Source organism: Siphateles boraxobius, unplaced genomic scaffold, assembly GCF_051911475.1.
Source record: "Siphateles boraxobius isolate OS27281-9 unplaced genomic scaffold, OSU_SipBor_1 86, whole genome shotgun sequence".
Classification (NCBI taxonomy): domain Eukaryota; kingdom Metazoa; phylum Chordata; class Actinopteri; order Cypriniformes; family Leuciscidae; genus Siphateles; species Siphateles boraxobius.
The window spans coordinates 5,114,214-5,124,081 of NW_027509215.1; positions in this window are offsets into that span (position 1 = coordinate 5,114,214).

Sequence of the window (9,868 nt, forward strand, 5' to 3'; positions counted from 1 at the left end):
AAACAAACTCAAAAATTATAATAAAAAAATGTCATTATTTTATATAAAAAAGTGAATAATGGTATTATATTGAGAAAATAATTAAGTTTGTCTTTTATATATATATATATATATATATATATATATATATATAGAGCGATAGCATTTTAAGCTGTCATATGGTCATGTTACAATTTAGCATACCCCACCTAAGGGACATTTCACATTTCACTTCCATTCTTACGGGGTATTGGGGTATATCAAGAAAAACTGATACACTGTATTAATAAAACAAAACCACATCATTGTAGACATGTGGAAATTAATGTGGGAAAAAATAAATACTCTGAGTCTGAACCCTAAGTAGATTTATACAAACTGAGAAAGGCAAAAGCGTTAAGTTGCCCCGCTCTCCCAGGCCTATAGGCTATATATAGGCCTATATATTGTGAAAATTAACATCAGCCAACCCACCAAATGCGTGTAAAAATCCACTGTGACGCTGTCACATCACTAGCCAATTTGGCGTGTTACTTATCATGTTTATTCACTTTGCTGGGGAAATTCGTGTAGCGCAAATACTCATCTCGTGAGTCATCGTGATTAAATACAGCTTTTAGGTCAGAATCTGCGCATATCTGGCCTTCTTGAACACACAAGTCATTACGCAACAAATAACGGTGAGCTCGTTCAGGGGTGCGTTTCCCAAAAGCATTGTTATCCAACTATGTTTGCAAGTTTGAGTATACTACAGTACTTATTTTGGAAAATAATATTTTTGCATATTGTTTATGATTTTTATTTATGAAAAATATTCAAAAACTTCACTGTAATACACTCCATTGTTGTAAAAATATTTTTTTCCAAAATAAGTGTTGTAGTATAACCATCAGGACAGCAGTGATGTGTGAACTGAATTTAGCAACAATGCAGTTATTACAGTGAAGTTATTGAATATTTTTCATAAATAAAAATCATAAAAAAATGCAAAAATATTTTTTTCCAAAATAAGTGTTGTAGTAATACCAACAGCACAGTAGTGATGTGTAAACTGAATTTGGCAGCAATACAGTGCATTACAGTGAAGTTATTGGATATTTGTTATAATAAAAATCATAAAATGATTTACAATTGTAGCCTTTATACAATTATTAATTAAAAAAAATCCAAAATAAGTGTTTTAGTATAACCAACAGGCAGTGTTGAGGAAAGTTACTTTTAAAAGTAATGCATTACAATATTGCGTTACTCCCCAAAAAAGTAACTATGCGCTACATTACTTTTGCGTTACTTTTTCTCACCTACATGGGCTTGTTTGTTTGTTTTTTAATAACAGCAAAAACAATCTATTTTTGCCAATTGTTAAGGCCCTTTCACATCAAAAGTTAAATGAATAAGCCTAAGGCTGAAGGAAATGCATATTTACTACTGTACAGTAGAGGGCGCCGCTCAAACAAACCTTTCAAATGCTGCTGTTCTTGATTAAATAACAATAGTATACAGGAGAAGGAAGTTCAACACTCTTATTTCTAAACCTAATCTAAAGTCATTTTTGCTTATTAGTATGGTTGAATTAGATCATTGTAGGTCAGCAGCAAAGACATTGGTTAATAAAGTGAGATTAAATACATAAAGTATATTTGTGTAATTTAACATAGTTAATTATAAAACTTTTGCACAAAATTCTGAGATTGCATTTGAATGTTTTTATTCATTTTGAGGAATACTGAATGTTTTTGTGCAAGTGAGATTAGTAAATGCATGTTCAATGCAAATGCACACAACACCTCACTTTATTTCTCTCAACATGGGGACAGGAGAGCTGTCAGTCAATAAATGTGAAAAAGTAACTAGCGTTACTTATTTGAAAAAGTAACTCAGATATTTTGTTGTAAATTGAAAAAGTAATGCGTTACTTTACTAGTTACTTGAAAAAGTAATCTGATTACGTAACTCAAGTTACTTGTAATAAGTTACCCCCAACACTGCCAACAGGACAGCAGTGATGTGTAAACTGAATTTGGCAACAATACAGTGAATTACAGTGAAGTTAAGGCCTCATTATGCTTCTGCGTCAGGTTGAGCTGCATCGTGGTGCATCTGACCAATCACTGCCCTTGTTGTCTGCGTCGCCTCGACGCGTAGTTACAATTTTTTGGAGGTGCACGTCGAGCTACGGCGGAGGGGTTCGCGGCGATGCAGAGGGGTCTGTGGGGGTACGCCGTCGATTCGACGCAGAAGCATAAAACAGGCTTTACTGTTTTCGTATTAACGCTTTTCGGGTTTTGCACTTTGCAGACGGTCCCTTTTCCCTTCAGATCTGTCTCTCAGCCTGCGCATAGAGCTCAATGTATTTTTTCCACTGCGAATGAAAGCTCGTTTCGAGGAAAATTAGGTTGTAGCTGCTTGTCTTCGTTACTACGAATAAAAATAGGTGTTATTAGTGTAGTAACAACGTTTAGCTCACGAGTTATTGACCACACATAACACTTGTAACAATGACAATTGAGTTCGCAGGTTAAGCCTGAATTCCTTTAAGAAATTAAAGCTTGTCTTGCAAATCAAAGAGGTTATCATTTGAAGCAATCTATTTCATTTTCAGCCATAAAACTTTTTACGTTGTGTATTAACATACAGTCGGCAGTGTGTCATAGTTGGGGGGCGTGGTCAGTGTGGGGGAAAACACCGCGAACATCATGTGTATTTGAATGACAAAATGTCTTATTGCGAAGGATTGACGCCTGCCGACCGGCAACGATATATTGCTAAATTAACTGCAATAGGGTACAATTGCCCATATTTAATTAAAAACTGGGTCAATGACTCGACCAAATGGCCGGAGGTGTCGTTTCCAGACATTTTGCTATCTGGTTGAATCTCCAGGTAAGCTACCGGTAACATTACCCTATAACTCAATCATTTGTTGCATACTATAACTCCATAAAACCTTGTCACTTACCAATTGTACGTATGCTTCACTCCAAACTATTAATCCTTTTGTAAAACGGTGATCAGTTTGTGCGAGTGAACGCTGGCGCAACCTGCTGCCGCTGCTCGCCGGTAAAACTTGTATCTTCTATTTTTTTGGATTATACTGCACTACTGTTGTCTGAGCCTTCACAGTTAACCCACCGTTCTTGTCTGAGCCACATCTTGTGTCTATAATGTGGGCCGCTAGGACATACATCTTGTTTGTCTGTGTTTGGCTCTTTCTACTGCCTGCTCACCTGCTAGTGACGGGTTTACTTCAGTTTTCGGCCGCTGACCTGCCCTGGCTGCGCCCTCACCTGCCTGGACCTGCGCCTGAGGCTCTCCATCTTCATCCGGACATCGCGTTCCAGCCTCGTCCGAGATATATCCACCGAGGGTCCCGCCGGAATTTTCAACACAACAGCTCTACAGTTATAAAGACTATATGGTCCAGCTCTCGTCGCCCACCACGCATCACCACCCGGGCTGTCGACCACAGCGTGTTAGCCCGCCTAGCTCGGTCGGCTACCACCACCACCAGCTGTGACAACACCGCACTCAACTTCGCTCTGCTCAACATCCACTCATTGACAGGCTAGGGACATCTCATCCAGGACCTCATCTCCGACCGTAAGCTAGACTTTCTCTGTTTAACCGAGACATGGCAACAGCCCAACGACTTTTCCCAGCTCAATGAATCCACTCCTAGTGGGTTTGTTTACATCTGTAAACCCCGCGGCTCCGGCCCAGGGGGGGGGTATTGCGATAATGTATCGCGAGAAGTGTAAAATCTCGCCGGTGTCTGGACCTGTCTACAGCACATTCGAATCTGCTGTCTGCAAGTTATCTGGTCCCACCCCAACCATAATTGCAACTGTTTACCGCCCTCCTAAATTAAAGAGTGAATTTTTAAATGATTTTACTGCTTTTCTCACTCACTTATCTTCCCTCTCACCAAATATATTACTGCTGGGCGATTTTTATATCCACATGGACAATGTCAATCTGCCTCTTACTAAAGACTTCACCTCCTGCTTGGAAAGTTTTGGATGCCAACAATTTACTACTTTCCCAACACACAACAAAGGACATACTCTGGATTTAATCTGTTGTTCTGGTGTCACCCCTTCTGACCTTACAGCCGTTGAAATCCCCATATCTGACCATTTTCTCCTCTCATTTACATTGAAACTCACTCTCTCCTTTTCTAAAATTTCCCGTCTTAATTCCCTTGCTCCGTTAAAAAATAGATCTGTTTCCTTTTCCGTCTCCGCCCCTTGGTTCACCCCGACCTTCGTCTCATGAAAGCCAAAGGTCGGCAACTTGAACGTCTCTACAATAAAACTGGTCTCACTATTCACAAAGAAATGTACAATAACCACATCTTGGATCACCTTGGATCTACTCCTCACTTCAGTACCTCTGCCGACTCTCACCCATTCATACATCCATTCTCCTCCTTCCAGCTTCCCACTACCTCAGAAATTGTAGAACTCATCAGGAAATCGAAGCCTTCCACCTGTCAACTTGATCCCATTCCCACACAACTTGTTAAAGCCTGCCTTCCCTCCCTGGTTCCCCTCATCTCTGCTATCATCCATTCCTCTCTCACCACTGGAACTGTTCCTTCATCATTCAAAACAGCCACCATTACCCCAATTTTGAAAAAACTTGGCGCAGACCCCTCTAACTTAAATAACTTCCGTCCTATATCCAATTTACCATTCATTTCCAAAATTCTTGAAAAAACAGTTGCCTCTCAACTCCATCTTCATCTCTCTGATAATAACCTGTATGAACAGTTCCAGTCTGGCTTCCGTCCCCTTCATAGCACTGAAACAGCACTTATTAAAATCACCAATGACCTCCTCGTGGCAGCTGATTCTGGACTACTTACCATTCTCATCCTCCTTGACCTGAGTGCCTTCTTTGATACCATCTGTCTTTCTGTACTCCTCAACCGGTTATCATCTATTGGCATCACTCACACTCCGTTAGACTGGTTCACATCCTATCTCTCTGGCCGTACTCAGTTCATTCAACTTAAGTCTTTTAAATCCTCTCCCTCCCCTGTCACTTCAGGTGTGCCCCAGGGCTCTGTCCTGGGGCCCTTACTTTTCATCATTTATCTCCTTCCCCTGGGCAATATCTTTCGCAAATTTAATATTCAATTCCACTGCTATGCCGATGACACCCAGCTCTACCTCTCGACCAAGCCATCGTCCTCTCTTCCCCCTACCTCACTCACTGACTGTGTCTCGGAAATAAAAACCTGGTTTACAAATAATTACCTCAAATTAAATAGTGATAAAACTGAGATCCTTCTCATTGGAAGTAAATCCACTTTATTCAAAACTGACAGCTTTCTCTCATTATTGACAAGTCCTCCGTCTCACCCTCCCCCCAGGTTAAGAGTCTGGGAGTCATCCTCGACGGCACTTTATCCTTTCAGTCCCATATCAATAACATTACCCGGTCTGCCTATTTCCATCTAGGTAATATCAATCGCCTTCGCCCCTCCCTTACCCCCCACACTGCCACCATTCTTGTTCACAGTCTAGTCACCTCCCGTTTGGACTATTGCAACTCTCTGCTTTTCGGCCTCCCTCACAAATACCTCCATAAACTCCAACTGGTCCAGAATTCAGCTGCCCGCATCATAACCCGAACACCCTCCATCCACCACATCACTCCTGTTCTCCAACAGCTTCACTGGCTCCCGGTCCTGTCCCGTATCCAATTCAAAATCCTTCTGTTCACATTCAAGGCCATCCACAACCTTGCCCCTTCATACCTATCTGATCTCCTGCACGGTCCAACTTCCACCCGCTGCCTTAGATCCTCTTCCTCCCTACACCTGTCTGTCCCCCCTGCTCGTCTCACCACAATGGGGAGCAGAGCATTCAGCCGCTCTGCCCCCCGCCTCTGGAACTCTTTACCACCTCACCTTAGAAACATTGATTCATTCTCTCATTTTAAATCACAACTCAAAACGCATCTGTTTAAAACTGCCTACCACTTGTGATTTAAATGTTGCTTTTATCTTGTTTTAATGTTCTATTGTTTTGGCTTTGCTGCTTTTAAATGTTTTGCATTTCTGTATGGTGTCCTTGAGTGCCAAGAAAGGCGCCTCAAATCAAATGTATTATTATTATTATTATCAGTAGTACGAGGTTGCCGAGGGACTGTGCTTACAGATATCCCTAACTCACAGGCAGTCTGTATTGAGTGTAGACCGTAGCGATTGGCCTATCAAGCGAGCCTTCAGCTGATAACGCTAATGTGAATGAGACATACCTTATGAAAAACAACTATAGGAATCTTGTAGTATTTTAGGACAAAATATTATAGTAATCCTATAAGAATACTATAGTATTTTGGGACAAACTATAGAAGCACTATAGAGGTATTACAGAACATCACAGAAGTATTACACTACTATTTATTGCTTGTAGCCATTCTGTCTTCCTTTCCGGTTCTGTGTGTTTATTAGAAAGGATGTAGAACTTCAATTCATAATTTGTTTGTTTATTGGCGGTACAGAAAACGACACAGCACCTCTTCGGCATGATTGTCGCGTGTATTTCAATGAGCGCCAAGGCAATGTTTTCCCCCACGGGCTAAATTCACATCAAGTGACGGGGCGTTCCCGGGGGCGTTCCCAGACCAACCAACTGTATCTATTTAATCGTTCAACTCGTCTGAGAACATTTTTATTAACACCTGGCCACGACGGATCAGTCCATTCCGGGGAAGCTGAGGCTATGTTTACACGGAAACGATCTGAAGAGAAAATGCAAAAGTGGTGTTGCGTTATCACTTTTTATATTCTGCGTTTAGACGAGCGTTATGGGGGGGAATCCGCATACATATGGTGACGCAAAAGTGTGTGAAATCCGATGTAGTATGCAGTCCAGGCGGCTAGGTGGCAATGTGAAGCACTGCCACACAACAACACCAATATCTGAGAATATTTTGTACAACTGCTGAAAAGACTCTTGTACGTTTATCAGAGCTGCTAGTGCAACTTGAAGGTCCGACCAGAGAATGGGTGCTTCTCATTTCTTATTTGTGCATCCTCGTTTCCTTTCCTCGCTTCCTTTCCTAGCGCCTCAGCTCCTGCCCCTGTAGGTTGTGAGGGAAGGACGCAAGGAAAGAAAATGAGGACGGAGGAATCGAATTAAAGCTTTTTTTATACATTGGAATACTTGATCACTCGAGCGTCACTTCACAGCGTCATCAGCAGCACTCAAAGGATCCGCCCTTGTGTTGTTGTAGTTTGTTTATTTAAGAAATTCATAATGAATAATAATAAAGCAAGATACCCTGTTGAAATATGTGAGATGTGTGGTTTATATAAACTGCAAACTATAAATTAAAAAGATTGAAACCGATGTGAAGAGGGAGGAGAATTTATACGTGCGTCACGTTTAGTCAATAAAACACTTCCGCATAGGATACACCTGTGTATCCTCGCTCATGACTCCTCTGGAAGCCTCCTCACTCCTCGATCCACGACTCCTCGCGGTGCAATTAGAGAATTGAGATGTCCTTCAAGATGACTGTGCTTAAATTGGTTTCCGGGTCATAGGATGGAGGACAGAGGAGCGAGGAGATGAGGAGGGATATTGAGAAGCACCCATTGTCTAATATGGGGAGAAGTTTCACTGGCATTAAACTTCCGGGTTCTGAACTGGTTGCAGTTCCACTCTGGCTACATATGAGTGCGCTCACAGGACGAGTGCAGAATGAATGGGGGTCCATGGAGATATACCCCTAAAAATCCACTTTTCTCAGGATATAATTTTTTGTCTAGTAATTTGAATGTTGTTCTCGGGAGGACATGCTAAGAAATTACAGATTACTGGGTGTTTTTTAGATTTTTTAGAGTCACTTATTTGCTTTAAAAAGTCTTTTAAAATGGCAATGACGTCATACACGTATGACCAGAGAACTGCTTTACGGCGGTCCTTCAGTCACTTTGGTGCTTTCGCGATCTGCACTTTCTTTTCTCTCGAGGCATCGACAACACCGCTGACACAGGTAAATACACGTGCTAGAAGGGTTTTTGTTTTGTTGTTTTAAAAGACCACGCTGAAAATACTTCGGATGCCACGATGCCATCAAGTGGTATCTCTGGACGTAATCAGTCCTTCACTGACCAATCAAAGTCCATTAGCTGAATGCTAGCGTGTTATGGGGAACCACAACTCAACCTGTAAGAAATCGAAAGGACATAAGTACTTGTTCATTCAACTTTGGACCTATAACCCATGTTGAACTTGCAAAATCTACATTCAAATCTGAGATTTCTCAACGGCAATCGGGAGAAAGAGACAAATTTAGCCGTCTAGCCCCATATACTCCCATTCATTTTGCACTCGGACGATCGCCCCCCAGTGGAACTCTGGTGGAACTACAACCAAAAGTCGGTACAATAGGGCTTAATAGGGAGTGAACAGGCTTTCCTTAGACGGCTTTGGTTCGACGTATGGAAATAATCCGACGTATGGAAATAATCCGACATGTTGGTTGTTATTTTCCTGTACTGGCGCATGCCTGTGACGTAAACGCGTACGCGACGAGAGCCACAGTGAGCAGATTAGCGTTTTTACCCTTGTACAGGAACGCGACGGTGGAGCGTTTTTAAGATTTCCACTCTGGAGGGTGGTTTCACTTTTTTGCGTTTTTAAGCCCCCAAAACGCCGTTGCTGTGTAAACGAAAGGCACATCCGATAAAATATTTTTACTTTTTCACCCGGAATCGTTCTCGTGTAAACAGGGCCTGAGTCTTTTAGGCCTCATCCACACTACTGCGTTTTAGTTTAGAAACGGAGAATTAAAACGAATAGGCCTACGATCTCCTTCCACACCAGCGCTTTAGCTACGTATTAGAATTGATCTCCGTCCACATTAAAACGGCTGAAAACGCGGATCACGTCACCATTCACCTACACTGAGCATGCTCTTGCCGGTGTAAACAGGAATCAGATTGAATATTCCTCAGATTTCGCCGAGGTTGATAAGTGCCGATCTGGACATTCGAAAGTTTTCGCACCATTCCTCAGGAACCACAACTTCATTGATAAAATTATCCCACCATGCGCTGGTTCTCATGGCTTAACCCAGGGGTAGGCAAGTTCGGTCCTAGAGAGCCACTGTCCTGCAGAGTTTAGCTCCAACCCTAATCAAACACACCTTAACAAGCTAATCAATGCTTTCAGGATTACTAAGGATACAGGCAGGTAAGGGTTTTTTTCAGGGTTGGAGCCCAAAACCGCCGCTCCATGTACGGTCGATACCCCCGCTGCACACGGGAATTGTCATAGATCGCTCGAATAATAGCTTGCCTCCGGCGCTTGTAGGCAGTTATAGCATTGTAAAATGCAGAATTTACTTGCACTAATGTAACTGGTAGTCTAGGCTGTTGTTGTATGTTTTCTTCCGTTGTATGATGACACCCAGAGAGCCGAGCGTGAGCCTCTGCGTCATCGTTTCTAACATCCTCCGTTTTGACCCGTCTACACTAAAACGGCCTCCGGAGATTAAAAAAAGCAAAACGAGGTCGGCAGCGTTTCTAAACTTCTCCGTTTTAGGTCTTCGTCTTTGCCGTTTTAGTGTGGACGGGAGGTGCAAACATAGCAAAAGGTCTGCGTTTCTAAACTAAACGTAGTAGTGGGGGTGGGGCCTTAGCGGAAGATCTTTGCAAGCGCCTTTCTCTCCTCCGCCTGGCGAACTCTCCTTGTGTAGCCTACTCTCCTTGTATTGTCCCTCCGGAGATGTTCAACTTAAAGATCGTCCATAAAAATCTCAACCTTGTCTGTAACATTAACATTTCTCATTTCTGTGTCATCTTCATTCATCTGTTACATTTAAAGCATAGATGATCTATATACCATTACTTGGGATTTATCTGAAG